The sequence below is a fragment of the Talpa occidentalis genome, unplaced genomic scaffold, assembly GCF_014898055.3.
Source record: "Talpa occidentalis isolate TD23 unplaced genomic scaffold, MPIMG_talOcc4v2.1, whole genome shotgun sequence".
In the NCBI taxonomy this organism is placed as follows: domain Eukaryota; kingdom Metazoa; phylum Chordata; class Mammalia; order Eulipotyphla; family Talpidae; genus Talpa; species Talpa occidentalis.
This window is the reverse complement of record NW_026555331.1, coordinates 11345144-11364017: the sequence shown is the minus strand read 5'-3', so window position 1 is coordinate 11364017 and position 18874 is coordinate 11345144. Positions and strand designations below refer to the sequence as shown.

The window sequence follows — 18874 nt, the reverse complement described above, 5'->3', positions numbered from 1 at the left end:
TAGATGCAACATATCACCTCAAACAGCTTCCTTGCATGGTCCTGCCACAGAGAGGTAGACAGGGCAGGCATGAGGCCCATTTTGTGGGTGAGCAGCTGAGACTGCCTGGGGTTGAGTGACTAGGGGCTGCCTGCTGTTGCCAAACCCGCCTCTCTTTTCTGTTTTTTTTTTTTTTGGTCTGTGAGGTCAGGTTTGCTGTGCTATCTTCTTGCGTCATTGTCCTGTCTACCCAGGCTTCCTGGTGATGGAGGAGCAAAGCGCTGGTGTGTTTTGGCAGCTCAGTGACCCTTCCCTCCTGCCTTCTCTTTAACCAACAGGTATTAAGAGTCCATGATGCCAGGGTGTTCACCGGTGCTGCTGCCCCTCGCCTACACCCTGATCTGGGAAGGGAAGTTGCTCCAGCGAACAGCACACATCTTCACAAACTGGTGAGACAGCGTAAGGCTGAGGGCGGCAGGGGGGCCCTGTGGCTGGAAGGCGGCATTTGGGGGCTAGCGCTGAGCACGCTCCTCAGAGCCGTGTCCCAAGGTGCCCGGTGCTGGTGCCCGCAGTGCACACCTGTCATGGTGGAGTCCTGCTAAGCGGGGCCAGAGTCTAGGGGGCCTCTTCCTAGAGGTATAGAGCAGGTGGTCAGTCCTCCAGAGGTTTGCACTTTACCTCGAAGGACACAGATCTGGAGAAGGGAAAGAACTTGCCCAAGGCCGCATGCTGCTGGAGACAGTACAGGCTGGCTCAAGGTCAAAGTGTAGGTCTGTGCATTCCTCGCTTATATTGTCCTTTTCCTTTCTAGTGGTTAAGTCCAGCAGCTCCTAACTGGTGGCATCACAGCTTGCATTTCCCTCTTGGGAGTGATATTCAAAATATCTAGGCCTGAGCAAACAGGTTGGAGTTCCGCCTGCTGTGCAAATCTTGCATTTGTGAAGGTCAAGGGGAACATGACCTTGGAGACAGACCCAGGGAGTGGGACAGTCGTCGTCCCCTGGGGAAAGCAGCTCTTCATCAGCCACTTCCACCACGGTGAAAGCATTTCAGTACTTTAATTACATTACTCAGGGTGGAAGTGCCACGTCTGGTCTCCCCAGGAGGGGGAAGGGCAGGACTCTTCTCTTAGTTTCCTGAGATACGGTGTAATTATAACAGTTTTTTTTTTTTTAATAATTCTTTTTAAGAATCAGTTTTAGGTATTTAAAATAATAACCGTGTCTTTAAGATGTTAAACTCCAGGTACAGTAAGTGCAAAAGGCAAGCTCCGTGTTGCCATCTGGGAAGGGGATTTGGATCTCACCCCCCGAGGCTGAGCAGGCCAGAGGCCCCTGCTGCTGTCGGGGCCCTGCTTTGCGCCTTGTTGCCTGTGGGGCTGGGCACTGACACTTGGACTCTCGGCTGAACCCTAAGTGTGACTGCGAATGCCTTTCACGACACAGCATATTCACTTCCCGAGGCTGCCCCGAACACATGACCACAGCTTAGCGCTCACCCAACACACATTGTGAAGCTCTTTATAGGACGGCGGCGTGCTCTGTGGGTCAGATGCCCGACACGGCCTCCCTGGGCTGAGCAGGGCACCTGCAGCTCTGCTCTTTTTGGCCATGCTAGGGAGAGGATCTGTTTCCGTGCTCATTCTGGGCGCTGGCAAGTCCCCTTCCTGGTAGCAGCAGGACCGAGGTTCCCGCTCCTTGCTGGCTGTCCGTGGATAGCTGTGTCCAGTTTCCAGAGCCTCCTCCCTCCATGGCCAGATCCAGCTGGGACGGGTTGAGTCCCTACATGATTCCAATATTTTCTCCCCCCGCCTTCTCATCTCTAACCCCTGCGGGAGGGGAGGGTGTGGTGGGAGAGACCCTCTGATTTGAAGGACTCCTGTGATTAGATTAGGCCCACTGGCAATCCAGAGCAAGCCCCACCTCCAGGTCCTTAATCTAAATGACATCTGCAAAGTTCCCCTTGTCATAGGAGGTAGCGTGCGCCTGGTTCCCTGGAATTGTTACTGGACACACTGAAGGGGACCCCAGGACCTCAAACCTCGCATGCCCTAAATGGGTCTGCCCCCAGCTCATGAAGACAAAACATACTCTTAGTGCTTAAGACCTCCCATAGAAAAGGACTTTAACAGAATCAGTGTGCAACAGAGAGAAGAAAGAAAAACAGTTTCCAAATAAAATACAAGTGAAGAGAGAAGAATAAAAAACAGTTTCCAAATAAAATACGAGTGCTCAGCCAAACAGGGTTGACCCAAAGCAGGGACACTGAGGCCCGAAAGCTCAACCTAAGGTGCTTTCTGGTGGGGACCCATGGGGATGGGGCAGAAGGGGCCGGGCAAGTCTGGAATGAAGAGAGCAAAATCAAAATACGAGTCAAGATGGGCCTCTCAAACACATCTCCCCCAAATATCTCCTTCCACGTCCCCCAAGTCCCTGTGCAAGGCCAGGCCGAGACGCAAACACGACTTCTTCTGCACACGCGCTTCTGCCCCACCGCCTCCTGCAGCTCTTTTCCCTGTTAGCTTCTCACCGCTCAGCTCCTCCCTTCTTTGGGTGCCACAGGGAACATGGAGCCTCCCCTTTTAGACGACACTGCTACAGAATTAGGATGTGGACATCTTTATTTTGGCGGGGGGACATTATTTTGCCCACCATCCTTCACAAGGGTGCTGTCAGGGTTAAGTGACCTGGTGCATGTAAAGCGCTTAAAATATTAACTTGAACCCTCTGAAATTCCATTGTTCAGCTGTTGACGTCCAAAAGTCAACGTAATAGTATCTGGTCTATAGTAAATCTTCGCTGAAATTTTGAAAGTCATTTATTGGCATTATGATTTTGGTAGTATAATATTTATGGGAACATCCTGATATACTCTTGATCATTAGATATTTAAAAAATTATGGTCTTCTGATCTGGCTGAGGGGGGTCATGCATGTCCCTCTTTGCTTCCTGCCTTCCATCTGGCTCACTGTCCAGTCCGCAGCTCCTGTTCCCGGCCCCCAGCTGCCCGGAAGTGCCCCCTTGCATCCCCAAGCCCGAGGCAGCACCAGCCCAGCTCTGGACGTGAGCATGAAGTGGGGCCATCTCCCACTTGGAGACCCACGAACCCTCTTATTCTTGGGGACCTTCCCCTTGCCCCCGCCTTTCCTTGAGCCTTTGCCTTTCTGAACCAGCCCTGGAGCACACGGCCCGCACAACCTCTGTTCAGGGCTCACTGACACCAGGGCTCCCTCCCTCCCCCCACCCAGGCCCCCACCCCACTGACTTTGGGTTGCCCTTGGAGTGTGATTCTGTGTCCAGAATGCTAACTCCCTGCATGTGGACCCCACAGACCCACAGCATGCGCCTGGATGGGACGTCTTCGCTCCTGGGGCCTCGTCTGTCCAGGGGTGTGGTTGTATGCTCGGGAATACGCACAACTTGCTTAACGGGGTTGAGCTAGCAAGTCCCTCCGGTCCGTCTGCCCATGACTGCAGGGAGGCTTTACACGCCGTTCTCTTTATGACCCCACCGCCGCCTGTCCCGCAAGCGCCCTCTTCAACCCAAGAACGGCCCCCTTTGGGGACAAGATTGCCCAATGTGCAGGTAGCGAAACTGAGGCCAGCGTGTGCGTGTGGCATGCCCGAGACCACACCAAGTCCGAGCGACTGGCATCAGCAGTGAGTTGGAGGCGTCGGGCCCGGTGGCGCCGGACTCAGACCCGTGTTGCTGGCGGGTCCGTGGTGCTGGTGAGCAGAGTCTCCGCTTTCCTCCTCGACATCCTGCAGCCTGGGCCCTGCAGCCGCGCAGCCTGCTGCTCACTCTCACTGGTCCAGCTTATCAGATGGTGTCGGGAGGGCTCTGTGGGCCGGGCGGGCATGCAATTGCCACCCTGACTCTGGTTTTTCTGCCACAGCTGTGCCGGGGTTTTGCATTTTTTAAAATGGTGACCCAAGTTCCGTTCTGGGGCATCCGGCATTTGGGGGCAGGAGGGCCCCACATGGAGACAGAGGCGGCCAGCCCTGCCCCGGCGGCCCATGGTGCGGGGCGGGAGGACGGGACCATCTGGCCGCCTGGGTGCCCCTCGCTCGCAGGCGGCCCGGCCCTTTGAAGCCGTTTTAAGACCCATTTGGTAACTTGATTTGGAAAGTGGGATCGATGACTCTGAGGGCACAGACTGCTCGTTAGCGGCCTTCTGGGCCCCGCAAATTGAGTTAAGTGGATGAAGTCGGCTTCAGCTCTCCCTGGACTTGTGGCTGAGGTCCAGCCCCTTTGTAAGGGGACCCTCTCCTGGGCAAAGGACTCTGAAAAGCTTTCCGGGGAGTCCGGTGCTCTGTTTTCATCTGTGAATTCCACGTCCCCTGCAGGGCTGGGCAGTGGGCCAGGAACACCTACACGCGAGCCAGGGGTGGGCTGGTGCATCTCGGAGGCTCTAGGACAGAGGGACCAACAGTGTGTGGTTGTGGCACTTCCCAGGGCTCCTTAGCCTTCCCCACCTGCCGCACCCCATTGCCGACCACTCGGGCTTATACCCAGGGCTCATGCACACTTGGCTGCCTCGAGGGCCACCCTCCCCTTCCCAGGCACTGCCACCTCCCTTCAGAGGGACCAGGGACTTTTGCTGCCCCCAGCTGTGCTCTGGAGCCCCACTGTCCCTGCCCATGCTCGACACGGCATATTGCACCCTTTTGCTGGTGGGTTCGCTGCTGCCCAGAGGCTGTGTCCTGTTCACGTGCAGTCCCTGCCCGGTGAGGAAGAGACCCCGAACCACCTGAATCATAGACCCCCCGGAAGGTTGGGGGGTGCTCATCCTGGCTCATCTGAATGTCAGCTCGCTCTTGTCCCCCAAGGAGCCTTGGCTTTGGAGCTCCTGCTCTATAGTCTCTCTGCTGCTGAGCCCCAGGGAGGACTGGCTGCAAGGGAATGACCGCACTACCCTGTCATTCATTTTTTCACCCTTCACCAAACCCAGATTTCACAGCGGACCCAGCAAGACGCAGAGGCACAGGGCCTGACCTCTGAGGTCCGCTGCCCTTTTTTTGCTGTGTGGCCCAAGGAGAGACCCGTGGGTTTCTGAACCTTGGTTGATTGAAAAGAAAGAAAGTGTTTCGAGACAGCAGAGCCTTCCGAGGCAGAGCTGGCTGGGGGCTGGTGTGGACCAGGCCGACTGCTCTGCTGCTCAGTCTGCCTATGCTTTGAATTTTGAATTTGGAGACCAGGTGTGTGGGGAGAGAACTGACAGCGCTTGGTTTTTCTGCGGTTTCTTACTCAAACTTGCCGAGCAAATAGGATGCACCGGCCATTGCATCATTTCCATCCACCTGGTCGAAGTGGGATGGAGTCCTGAGTGGGATGGAGTGGCCGGCAGCACGGCCCAGAGGCTGCCGCGGGCCTGTAGTCTGCTGGCGAAAGGAGCGGAGGATTAAACCTTGCAGGAAGGTGACCTCCAAGCCACAAAGAAAGCCTCTTCCAGCCTGGATGTATCCAGGTGACCTTGTCCCTCCCAGAGATAGGAAGGGCATAATCTTTATTGCTGAGTTAACTGTCCTGTGCAGCTGAGAAAGTGCTGATTCTGAAGAAGAGTGAGGAGAAGACTCCCTGGAGGGCGATAGCAATAATACCAAGGAGAAGAGTGGTGCCCGCCCTTGCACTGAGCACTTGCTGCCGGTTAACCCCACTCTACAGATAAGAAAGCCAAGTACAGAGCCGTGTTCCGGCCACAGGGTGCAGGGGTCAAGGCTTGGGAATGGGGCCCTTTTTTCTTTTTTTTTTTTTTTAAAGATTTATTTATTGATTGATACAAGCATTGGGTACAGTCAGAAGCGCGGGAGGGTGAGATAATTCACCAGAGCCAGAGCGGGGAGCAGAGCAGGCAGAAGGACTGAAGTACACTGCTGAGGGGAGCAGCGGGCGGCAGGAGAGGTCTGCGCGCCGTGTGGGACCCTCCTCCGGTGTCCGGGGAGCAGCTGGGGATCGAACCGGCGCTGCAGAGGCTGCGGGCAGCTTCAAAAGCCAGCGCTCAACCGCTGCGCCACCGGGGAGGCCCGGGGCCCTTTTTTCTATCTGCGAATATTTATATACTAACCCCCTGGCAATGGGCAAAGAGACACCTGATTGGTGGTGTTATTCTTCTATCAATCAGGGGCAAAGCAGATGCACAGCCCTTTGTTCATCCTAGCTTGATGCCTGGGTGGTGGCCAGAGCTGCTTCATGCCTAGGGCACATGAAAAAAAAAATTATATACTACGTGGGCATTAAGGTGTGGACTTTCAGGCTCACGGCGACTTTGTGGCATGGCGAGATCACGTTGTTCACGGCGTGCTTCTTCTTCGCGACAAGCGTGAGCTTTGCCAAAGGCCTTTCTGTTGCCCCTCCTAACACTAGGTGGGTATTTTCTTCAAATTGCACCTGAGGAAACAGGCTGAGAGAAGTCAGGCAGCTCACCTGAAGCCACACAGCTGGGGTGAGTGGATCCAAAACCCTGTATGTCTGGCTTTTAATATCTTGTGTTATTACTTTCATTCCCTTGTTGGGGAAGAATTGGGCGAAGGGAGGGCAAATGATGGTGAGAGCAAAGAGATCTTTCCTGTCCATCTCCTGAGGGCAGGTGGACACAGTCGGGGCAGAAACACAAGTTTATGCTGGTTAGGACAGGTCATTTCTGGGACTCTGTAATCTGTCCATTCTGACTGCTCGGTCCCCTCCCTCTCCCAGGCTCACCCCACTTCTTGTTGAAACGGACCCAGCACACAGTGCACCTGCTGGGTTTTACAGCGCAGGCCGTGGTTTCCCTACCTGCACGGGGTGTGGTAGCTGCTGTTTGATTTGCATTTGGGAGAACGGGAGAATCAGGTAGAGACTCGGCCCCTCTGCCTCTTCACAGCTCTCACACCTGGGCAGGACTCTGGGCCTCTGTGTGTGCCGAGGGCCTGTGGGGGCTGAGGCAGGTGATGGGATGCAGAAGAGGCAGTTCCCAGTCACATGGCAACTTGCAGGTGTCTTCTCCCCTCTTCTGTGACCCCCAGCAAAGCACCCGTGCTTGACACTGGTTGTGCCTTCTCGTGCATGGCATCTGCCCTCCCGCTGGAAGCAGTTGTCCCGTGAAGGAGAACATGGTTGACGCTGTCTTAGTACCCAGCCTTCCCTGGCCCTGTGTCGGGCACAGATAGATCCTGGGTTTTGGGGTGAAAAAGACCCCCTTCTTCTGAATACTCTCTGGTTTCTTAGGGAGGAGAACTCATAGGCAGCTCTTCTTGCTTGTATCCCAATTCTGGGTAGAAGGACAGAGGTCTCCCCTGGATTTCTCCTTCCCAGCCCAGGATTTTCTGGCTGAACTGTGGCTCCTCCCAGATTCTTCTGTTGAAGTCCTGACCCCCAGTACTTTAGAATGTACCTGCTTTTATGTTAGCATGTATCCGAGGGGTACCCCGGGACCTCCAAACTTGCAAGCTCTAAAACAGGGTTCTGCCACCCACAGCGTAAAGACAAAGTAGACTCTTAGTGTGATAAATCTTTACTAGAATTAGTGTGCATAAGGAGAGAGAGAAGTTTCCCAATAAAATACCCCAAATTACCCAGTCCCTGTGGGTGAGTGCTCGGCCAAACAACGTAGGCCTGAAGCTTGTCACAAATCTAAGGCACCTCCTGATGGAACCACAGGGAAGGGGTTTTGAAGCCAGTCCCAGAAAGCTGGGACAAAAGGAGAAACCACGTCAGCTAACAGCTGCCGTTGTCAGCCCCCCCACGTGTCTCCTGCGAGTGTCTCTACATAGCTCTCCTCCATGTGTCTCCCCCAAGCACCCTAAGTCCCTCTTGTGGGTCCAAACCTGAGAATCCAGCGTGCCCTTCCTCCATGTGTCTCCTCCAGAGCCCACCTGCCTTCCCTGTTATGGGGCTTCACCTGCGCTCAGCTGCGCCCCCAGTTTCCAGGAGCTCGTCCAAGAGCTTGTGACTGGCTTGGGAAACACGGTGCCTCCCCTTTATACAGATGTCCTGTGTCACCTAGAGGTTGCATCATTATGTTAAATGAGGTCTTCAGGGTGGACTGCCCTCCAATATGACTAGGGTCTATACAAGAAACAGAATCTAGGGTGCCAGGGCACAGACACACCCAGAGGGAGGACCACGTGACGATGGAGGGGGATCCTCAGAACAAACCAGCCCGCCGACACCTTTAGCCTCCAGAATGGTGAGAGATGCTTTTCTGTAGAGTAAGTCTCCCAGCGGGGGGTCCTTGCGCAGCCACCCTTAGCACTCAGCCCCCTGAGCACCCCCTGCTTCAGCTGTGGAAAGGGGCTCCCGGCTTTTGCCTCGCGGGAAGGTGAGGGCCCCCGAGAACAGGTTGCGGACACCAAGCACTTCTCTTGGCCAGTCCCTATTCTAAGGCTTCCCGAGTCTGAACACACTTAACTCCTCGTGTGTAGCCTTCTTGGGGAGGATGTTGGTCCCATTTTATGGCCGAGGAAAGCGGGGTGCACCGCTGTTAGCTTGCCTGATGGAGCAGCAAGTGGGGCCCTGAGCGGCCTTGGGAGCCTGGTGTTGGTGTCTGGCGTGGCTTCCCGCCCCGGTTCACCTCATCACAGTGTGGGGAGGACCCAGCGCAGCGGTGCCGGGCCCGTGGGACACACTGCAGGCAGACCTGGGCCGGATGCCTTCTTCTGCGCTGAGTTGGGGATGTCTGGACCCCAGGAGCTCTGTGCATGTGTCTGTCTGTCTGTCTCTCCTGTTTTTTTGGTCCCAGCCCCCCCTTGTCGCCTCCATCAGCCTCCTGATTGCCTTCCCACCGCATCCCTGGTCTTCACCGACTTGGCTCCTGCCCCACAGCCCAGCCTGGCACTCAGACCTGCCGGCTGTGGGAACACCTCAGCGGCTGCTGCTTTCTGGGCGACACGTTCCGTGACTCAGTCCTCCTCCTGGCTCCAGCCCGGTCTGCTCACTTTTGGCAAACTCGAGGAGTCTGAATCTCTGCCTCTTGTCCCAAGCCTTGCTCATCACCGACTGAGTTCAGGCCCCGGGGACGGGAGGCCAGGCCTGGCTCCGTAGTTACCCAGGCCTTACGGTAAAAACACATCACCCTGACTGCGGGCCAGCCCAGGCATCGGCCCAAGCGGCCCGCCCAGCAGCTGGGTCCCGCCGGCGTCTCTGCCTGAGTCACTGGCCGGAGAGCCTCCTCTGCGGGCCCCTTCCCCTGAAGGCCCAAAGCCTGGAAAAGCTCGGTGCAGAAGATGTGGACTCCCTTCCCATGTCCATCATCCGCACCTTCGTCCACTGGGCGCGTAGTGAGCGCTGGACACAGAGCTTAGCTCTTGCACACACCTTCTCCTGCGCTCGGGGGCAGCTGTCTGCCAGGCTCCCTCTTCCTGCCCAATGCACTGATACTACCCCTAGGCAGTGCTCACCTGTGCTGGGTTCTGCTGTGAGCCGGGTACCTGGGTTTGCTCCCGTGACGCTGCAGCTTATACTGTGAAGACTGACTGCGCCCCTGACTGGGGGGTGTGGAGACCTGGGAGTTTCTGGGTCCCCAGCTCCTGCATGCACCGTCTGCTGAGCCCTGTACAGGGCCATTGGAGCGGGAGAAAACGTGCGCCGAGCCCCTGTTTGCCCCCAACACACCTGAACTGACCAGGACCCCAACTCAGGGCATGGCCATTCCTAGTTGCTGCCTCCGTGGAGTGAACTGGGGCTCTGGGGTTTCCCGTTTGCTTTAATGGTCACTGGATGCAGAGAGCAAATTTGCTTAAGGGACTTTTGGGGGTGGAGATAGTTGGGAGTCACTGGGGGGGCAAAATGGGTCACTAGAACTCCAGGTCGACCTGGGCAGGGCGATCTCCACCCAGGGAGGCCTGGGCCTGCCTGCCTTCATGTTCCCTTCAGCCCCCGGGGTTCAGGTTGCAGCCTGGGGACAGGCCAGCGCTGTCACTGGTCTCCCTGGTGGCCAGCGTCGCCCCTCCCATTTGCCTTCCGCGGTGACCCAGAGGAACAGCCTCCCGCCACGAGGTGGGGGCATGGGATGGTGCCGTCTGCTCAGCATTTTCACAGTTAATGAAACATTTCACAGGCATGATCTCATTCCATTGAGCAATCACCTGGGCATTCAAGCCCCCGTTGGACCGAAGGGGAACTGAGGCTTCTGCAGAGTGGGAAAGTGTCCTCCTGAGGGCCATCCGCATGCATCTACCCTCCATGCCCATTCCTGAAGCCAAGGGCCCTGCACAGGGAACTCCAGGGCCCGGGGAGCCTGGAAGGTGTCTCTAGCCGGATTATGGGTAGAAGCCTGGGAGGGCCGAGGGGTGATGCAGGCTGGGCGGTCCTCCCCGAAGATACTGTCACAGCATGGGGTTGGCTTCTTAGGGCACTGGTGGCCACAGGGCCATTGTGAGAGGGAGGCCGAGTGAGGACTCCCAGAGGCCTGCAGCAGAGGGGTGCAGTCATTGCAGCAGCACCCCTTCTCCTGCGATTCTAGGCACAGCCTCCCAGGGCAGAACTGCGGGTCCCTTGTCCCAGGAGGCAGCCCTGGGCTGACTGCAAGCCCCCATTCTTTCCTCCCTTCTCTGCTCCTTTGAAAACCAAAAACAGAATTCCTTGAACGTTGTTCTAGGAAATTTATGTTTTAAAAAATTAATCTCTCTCTGGATGCCTAGCTTGTGACAGCTGGGAATTCAAGAAACAGACGTGGGTCTCTGTCACCCAGGCAGGTTCAGAAAGGCTGCCCCCACCTTGGTGTTGGGGGGAGCGAGGGGATCCCGCAGTTTCACTGTCTCAGCAGAGATGGAAGAACCTGTTAACCTGCCTTAGAAGCTAATAAAAAAGATCCCAGTGAGCTCATGTCTGTTAAAGCCCTTTGAGCTCCCTGCGCGATGGGGCTGTCTTCACACACGCCGTTGTTACTGCCTACTCAGCGCCATGTCCCCGGGGCTGCGAGGCCGGCTGCCAGCCCCCCGGCCCCCTAGTGCATTCCACTTGGTGCTCCTTTTGATTCTTGAAGACCCACCTTTTTAAAACATGCTATCCTGGAATGGACTGGCCTCTTTGGGGTGCTTATTTTGGGCTAGGCTTTTGTCATGCGGGAGCTCCTTTCAACCTTGCGGCCATCCTGGGAAGCAAGATGTATGCATAACCTCATGTTCAGGTGAGACACCCGAGGCTCAGACTGCAGAGGTCAGCATGGTCACCAGCTGAAAGTGGCCAGCAGAACCTGTGCCCTGCAGCAGTCACACCTGTGTTTTCTAGGCCCTGCTCTCCAGTGAGAAGCCTCTGTTTTGCCCTTCCTTAACTGGAGGAGAGGAAGAATTTGCCTGGAATTTGGCCCTGAGTTGATGGTGATATGTGTTCTTTATTTTTTTATTATTTTTTAAAGATTTATTTATTTCTATACAAGAGCTGGGGTACAGGCCAGAGGCGCGGGAGGGTGAGAGGATTCACCAGAGGCAGAGCGGGGAGCAGAACAGGCAGACAGACACAGACACTGCTGAGGGGAGCAACAGGCGAGGCAGGAGAGGTCTGCTGCACCATGTGGGACCCTCGCTGGCTGGCTGGGATCGAACCTGCACTGCAGAGGCTGCGGGCAGCTTCACAGCGCTGCTATCAACCTGCTGCGTCACCGGGGAGGCCCATGTGTTCTTCACTTTTGCAGCAAACATTGGATTGGCTCTCTCTGTCCCTTTGAATTGTTCCGGGGAACAGCAGCCTTCCTCTGCTGGGAGGTAACCCTCCACCCCTGGCCCCGCAGCTGCTCTGCAGGAATGCCTTCACTTGTCTCTTTGCATGAGATCTGAGTGCAGTGGGCCTTGAGGTTGCAGACACCAGGCTGTGGCTGCCCTGAGACCCTGACCCAGCCCCACCTCAGCTGTCACTTCTGCAAACATCAGGCTCTTCAGGATTCCTTTTTCCGAGGGTGGCTATGGAAAGAAGTAGAGGTAGAGGTAGAATATTTCGTATGGGCCACCCCCCTTTCCAGGAACTTTTACTATTTGGTCAGGCGGGAACGGCACCATGACTACCCTTCTAGCTCAGCAGGAGATAGTTGAACACGTATTTTGCACCCATTTCACAAACCAGGAAGCTGAGACTGAAGCTCAAAGTTACAGAATTGAGGTGACTTCAGAGGATGAAACGCTAAACCTTCCCTCACTAAAAATCTCTGTGGCCCATGTCCATGTGGATATCCTAGATGACGGACTTATTTTCAGATGACGGATAAGTGGTCCAGAGCTGCCGGGCTGCCCTTTCTGCTCCCCAGTGGCATTCCAGTACAGAAGACGCATGTGTGTAGGTGAGGTTTGACCCAGGCGGGTGGGCTGCAGGACTTGGAGAATACAACCCACCACATTCAAATGTTAGTCAACTTGAATGACTCTTTGTTAGCTACTATCAAATAGGCCACAAACATATGCAGAAATGAAAACAAAAATGGGCTTTTGTCATTTCTTGGCAAGAGAAGACTTGTCAGTGGGGGACACAGTGACCCTCTATTGCTCAGAATCTTTCTTGTGGGCCTTGGAATATTATTCAAGGATCATTCTTCGCAGTGAGAGACCCCACAATGCCTGTATTGTAACTAGTCATTGGTAGGGACCTTTTGGAAGACCTAGTATCTGGTTGAGGCTGTGTGTCTGCTGTGACTTTGACTCAGTGTGTGCCCAGCCCCTCTCCACTTCTATGCGTGTTGTGTCTTCTGACCCCACAGAGCCTGTAATAATGGGAATCGCCTGCTTCCTACAGAGCAGCAAACTGATGTCCATCCAGGAGCGGAAGTAGTTTCCCCGAGATCGTACTGTTTCAGAGTAAGGATTCAAGCCTTAGGGAGACTCCTCCATTAAGCACATTGTCCTGAGCTGCTGCTGACTTGGTCCCAGGGATGCTGAGTGTCGTGTGTGTGTGTGTATGTACATGTGTGTGTGCCCTGGGCCAGTGTGTTATGTGTGTGAGCATGTTTTCGCCTCAGCACAACCCCTGGGCTCCTCCTCCCTCTTTTGAAATGTTTGAGTGAGCCATGGTCCTGAATTCATGGTGATTTGAGATTTTAGAAAGGCCACATTGTGCCCTTGTCATCACATGTGTCATGGACTGGACTGTATGTTCCTCTGCCCCAAGCTCATGTGTTCAAGTCCTAACCTGCAGTCTCTCAGAATGTGACTGTATTTGCAGATAGGACCCTTAACGTGGTTACTACGTAGAAATGAGGTCATGGGTTGGTCTTGGTCCAGTTTGTCTGGCATCCTCATGAGGATCAGGGACAGCAGAGATGTGCACACAGAAGAAGGGCCAGGTGAGGACACAGCAAGAAGGCCATGCTGGGAGAGCAGCCTCAGGGCAGCCCAGCCTCGCTGATGCTTCTGTCTTGGACTTCCAGCCTCTGGAATTGTGAGATAATACCTTTCTGCTGTTCAAGCCCCCAGACTGTGGTGTTTTGTAGTGGGTGCCCTGGCTGACTAATGCACCCCGTGACCGGAGCAGTGCCATGAACCTAGGTCTGCAAGCTCTGAAGGGAAAACTATTCATTTCATGCTAAGGGGAGAGTCAATAAAGGCAATAAATAGACTCAAGCTACTTCGTCAGGGTCCACCATTACCAGGCATGTTGATCTAGGGAGCACCTTTGATTAGGGAATTGTGCACAAGAGTCTCTATAGCAGCATTTCTGTCTTGCAGATGAAAATCCAGCCTCCGAGAGGCTTAGTAACTCGCCAAGGTGCCCAGCTGCTTGGTGCAAGACTGAACCTCCATAGGTGGGCTCCAGAGTTGGGAATTCATCCCCTGGACCTCCGGACGGAGATTGCTTGGGGCCATGTCCTCGAGGAGCTCTGGGATGTAGACTAGAGAGCCAGCGATGACAGTGTGCTGGACTGGGATGTGAGAAGCCTGTCTGGGCCCCCGGTCAAGTCGGGAGAGCCCCAGCTTTGCCCCCAGTCCCAGCCGCACTCGGCTCAGCCCCACTGAAGGACAGCACAGAGCCGGGCTGGAGGGGCTGGGGCAGTGGTGGCGGCCGGGCGTGGGCCAGCCCTGCTCTGTCCAGCGCCATCAAAGGCTGTCTCTTGGCTGGCACGGTGGGAGCAGCAGGCCACCGTGTGTGCTCCGGACAGAGGCTGTCTGTCCTTCCAGACAGGCAGGCACAGGCAGGGCTCTGGCAGGGCCAAGGACTGCCGCCTCTCCCCCGTCTTCTCTGGCAAAGGGAAGACAGCCCTTAGGTCTAAAATTTATTCAAGTCCTACATTTCTCTGCAAAAGATGCAGACGGCTGGCTTTGAACCTGGGTTGGAATTCACCTTTGTGTAGAAGCTTGTTCGTTTTACTCCGTTGATTTTTCTTTTAAAGAATTGTCATTTCCTAGGCTTTGTGCTCTCTTCATAGGCGTGATGATTAGTCTCATCATCACCTACGTGATTGGTTTTTATTTCTCTTTATGGAAGTTATGCAGCAGTACTGGCCACTGTGCACAGTGCTTTAATGCTTTTCAAAGAGATTTTTCAACCACTGTTTGTTACTTCTACCTTATCTGTTATTATCCCTATTTGTATAAATATGAAAATTCAAGCTCAGAGATGTCAAGTAACTGGCTCAGGGTTGAACAGCTTGGGGAAGGTGGAGGCAGATTCAGAGCAGATACTCTACTCCCGGGCACTGGGATAGCACATGGGGGGTGTGTGATGTGAGCCCCACTGTGGACTCTGGTGTCAGGGGCAGTTTTATTCATGCCCTCTGCACACCAGGGAAGCTCGTCTCTATTTTATAGGTGAGGGGACTGAGACTCAGGCGCTTGTAGCGGGTCACGCAGCTCATGGCTGCCCAGGCCCCACCCCTACCCTGGCACTAGTGAGCAAGTGCCTTTGCCTGGCAAAGCTTTGGTTCAAACCTCTGATGTGCTGTGTGCTTCAGGCAAGTATGTAGCATCTCTGAGCCTCCTTGATAAAACAGGGAGAAGACTATGGGGTCATGTTTTTAAACTGGGTCATGTTGGGAGTCGTGCCATGGAGGCACCCTGTGAATCTGCCCCTTCCCCCCTCCCTGTGCACTGCCTGCTGTCTCAGCTGCTTCTGGCCCCTTTTGCAGAGCCAGTGACCCTGGGATCATCAGCCTCGACACCACTTTCCTTCCACTTTTGCTGCCTTTGCACAGACGCCATCTCGGATCTCTCACCGCCACCCAGGTGTGCCTGTAGCTCGCCAGTCCCAGCTCCAGCCACCCGCCTGGCCCGCACTGAATCTGGCCCTGTCCAGGGCCAGCTGATTTTCACAGCTACCCTCAGAAATTGATACTATGCAGTACCCGCCTTTGTAGCCCAAAGAATGGAGGCACAGAGAGAATGACACTCTTTTCCACGGTCACACAGCTTTTTTGGTGGCTGCACCAGGATTCCAACCTGGACAGTCTGCCTTCAGTGTCCATGCTCGTGGCTATGATGCCTGCAGTTCAGCAAGAGCTTGGGGTGGGAGGGGAGTGGGGTGTAGTTCCAGGTTCCCTGCTGCTCCTCCTTCCTGGGTTGAGGAGGGGGTTGCAGATGGCATCCGCTGTGCCGTTGTGGCACACACATTGTCAGATCTTGGACACACTTCCTCCTTCCCTGGTACCCAGAGCCCAGCTGGGTGAGCAAAGCTGAGTACCCTTAGTAGGAAGAGGGGATGGGAATGACTTGGAGGGCAGCATGGGCGAGGAATCCAACAGGAATGTCTAGAGTGGTTGCCTGGCTGATTGATCTAAAGGTGGGGGAGGGTGCAATTCAGTCATTGAGTAAATATGCTTATTTAACACCTTGAGTTGAACCTTGCAAAGCTTTATGCTTTCTGTTTTATTTGATCCTCCTTTGGGGAAGACAGCCGTTTTATAGATCTATTTTTAGATGAAGGCCCAGAGGTCCGGAGAGGGTACTTAATGAGCGTGTTGGAGAACCCATGCGGAAAAGCTAGGATTTGACCTGAGGATTTGGGGCTCCAGGTCCAGTGTTCAGGGGTGCTATCCGATTGGCCCTCTGATCTGGAACCATGCATGGCTTGCTGACTCCAGAGCGGGGGCAGCGGCAATGCTTGGGATAGAAGCAGCAGGGATCGCCATCAGGTTGCTGGCGGGGAGCTGCCTTTGCGTAAGGCTCAGCTCTGGGCATGTCATGCGTACGGCTCGTGGAGTCCTTCTGGCTGCCTGAGGGGTGGTTCTCTGGACCCCAAACAGTGGGGCTCAGGCATTGTGGTCACGAAGCTCGTCCAGGGCAGCACCCCGGGATCAGCTGCTGGAGTTAGCCTGGGTCCTTGTGTTTTGCTGCTGCCCTGCTGGGCCTCTCAGGCGCAGGATTTGCTGGGTGTGTGAGTGGGTGGGTGCCTCCGGGTCTCTGAGGGAGGATGTGTGGGGGTGGGGGGCGAGCTGAGGTCTCAGCCATGTGAGTGCATTTCTCATCAGTCCTCGGGAGCCTCCTGTCTAGGTTTTCATCTTATTTGTGTGTTTACTGAGCATGTATTAAACAACTGCTGTCTTCCAAGTATTGCTGGATTCTGGAGATACGGGAGGATCCCCCTCATTGGCAACACCTTTAGAAAAGGAGCAGGGAGGGGACCTCTGTCCCATGCCAGGTGCTGCTTTCAGAGCACAGAACTTCTCTGTGAAGCTGCTCGGCGTCCGAGGCTCAAGGAGACCGAGGACCGTCCAGGTGGGAACTGGCGGAAGCGGGTTAGAATCGTGATCAGCCGGCCCCTCCAGAGCCCGACTCCTGCCTCTGCTCAAATCCGTTCCAGGCTAAACTCAGTTCCTGGGAGCAGAGAACTGCTGTTCACTTAACTGTTCCCAATGCTTGCCTTCTGGGGGGTGTCTGCCCCCTCTTGGTGCTCCTCAGATGTAGTAAGTGGTTCTCAGAAGAGCCTTCCTGCACGTGGTAATTTTGTCATTTACAGCAAACCCAGGATTAACAAAGTTCTAGGAAATATCCCTGATTTCTTAACAGTTCCTTCTTTTGCTAAAAGAGATGAACTCAGGCAACCCTGGTATTAATTTAGCCTGTCCAGCCCAGCTTCTGAAACTATGATTATTATTTTTGAAATTTCCAAGCTGAAGAGGGAGGATACCACCCACTTCCTTATACAGAGGAGAAAACAGGGCCATTTGGCTCCGGGAAGATGGCCCGTTGGCGGCACAGGCTCCAGGAGAGGCCTCCGCCGGGACCAGGGCTATGACTTGATGGCTGCTATTTGCCTGGCTGGCCTGCTGGAGGTGTGTAGATAGGAGACACCCTTCCTGGAAAGACCACAGCTTGGGGACACAGCAGATAAGGGTGGGTGGGTGTGCCTGACAGGCCCAGAATAAAAGGATTATCCTTAGAAGTTAGGAACTGACCTTCCTTGAGGTGGGTCCTGCAGATAAAGGTGCTTTTCAAGTTCAGTTGGCGGGAGATAGAATCTCTGTGGCCAAGCATGTCCCCCAAGCTCCCCAGCCTTGTGGATGTATGCATCCTGATAGGGAGATCAGCACCCTGAAGATAGGGGCAGCATTTATCACTGGCCCCTGCAGCTTGCTTTGAGGTACTTCCTTCCTGTCCACCCTCTTCTGGAGTCTGTCTCCACTTCTCAGATGCAAACACTGAGGCACAGATAATGGTTTTCTTTTTCTTTAAAAAAATAAAAAAAAAATCCTGATAGCATTCTTTCAACTTCCTGGGACATTCCAAAACTGCCCTGGGCACGGGTTTAGTTGAGCACATACTGCAAAGCGGGCACAGTGCTGTGCTTGCTGCCTTTCAGGAGGGAGGAAGGTTTAGGTGAGAAACCGGGTCAGCACAGCAGAGACCCCAGTGCTGTGCTGGGGCCACGGGTGGCCTTGAACGCACACAGCGTGGACGTGGGTGGTCAGGGCAGGAAGGATTAGCCTGGGGAAGAGGCGACCGTTCTGCTCTACATGGAGATGGAGGGAGGAGGGAGGGGGCCGCAGAGACCAGACCCTGGAAGATCAGTTGAATTTGAGCCGCGGGCAGGGGAGAACTGTGAGCGTCCTGAGCCAGGCTGAGAGCAGCTGAAGGAGCTGGCAATTCAGAAGCCTGACCTCGCTGTGTTACGGCCTCGAGATCAGAGGGGACGGAAACTAGCAGTGAGTGGGGATGGGGCCTGGGAGAGATGGGGACCCACTGGAGAGAACCAGTAGCGAGTCCCCTGAATGTGGCGGTGTTGAACTTAGGGGATTTGGTGCAGGGCGCTAGGAATCGCTAGTGTGTGTGTGCGTGCGTGTGAGCTAGCGGTTCTGGAGCTGGGGTGGCGGTGGGTCTGGCTGGAGCCTTGGAGAGCACCATGACCCCGCGGTGCTAGCCATGCTGCCGAGGACTGCAGAGACTCGTGCCCAGGGCAAACGCAGGCCCCTTCCAGCAGCTGCTTTGCTGGCTCCCGAGACCAGAGAACTCCAGCCCTGTCCACGCCGTGTGGTGGCCCCTGCGCTCTTAGCCTTTTCTGTGCTCAAAACCATTTGACAGCATGAAGGGTCCAAGACTACACCCCTTTCTCTTGCACTGTTATGTTTCTTTTGGGTTTTACCCTGAGCCCTCAGAGGGGAAGCGGTGCTGAGTATGGGGGCTCTGGAGGCCCCGACCTAGCTCCGACTGCTGGCCTCCATGGTGATGGGCTGTGAAATGGGTGCCGTTGTAGCATCGACCAACATCGAAATGGGTTGGTGGTGCGTCTGGGAGACAGTGAGCGCAGAGCCGGGTGCCAGCCCAGGTGGACGAGGGGCTGCGCTGTGTCTTGGGGACACTCGCCCCAGGCCTGCCCTCTCCCCACTGTTGAAGCTGTAATGGGTGTTGAAGGTGTAAAGAGCACATGTCTTGTTCTCATCCCCGAGTCTGCCCTTTGGGTTGGGTGTGATTAACTCAAGGAATTCAGCCCCACGTGAGAGACCAGGTAGTTCTACCGTGACCTTATTTTATAGGAAGAGACCTGAGGACTACACCCCTCCCTAC

At 55.1% G+C, this 18874-nt stretch overlaps 1 long non-coding RNA gene and 1 other non-coding gene across 8 annotated transcripts in view; both read left to right on the top strand.

Moving 5' to 3' along the window:
• LOC119238026 (uncharacterized) overlaps positions 1-18874 on the top strand; it is a 288679-nt gene that overhangs the window by 124795 nt on the left and 145010 nt on the right. For all 7 annotated transcript variants that reach the window (XR_008550557.1, XR_008550556.1, XR_008550555.1 and 4 more), the window contains one exon: positions 318-428. This is a non-coding gene — a long non-coding RNA (uncharacterized LOC119238026). The remainder of the gene's footprint in view (positions 1-317; positions 429-18874) is intronic.
• LOC119251918 (small nucleolar RNA SNORA48) lies at positions 6041-6184 on the top strand. The gene has a single exon (XR_005126651.1). It is a non-coding gene; the product is annotated as a small nucleolar RNA SNORA48 (small nucleolar RNA).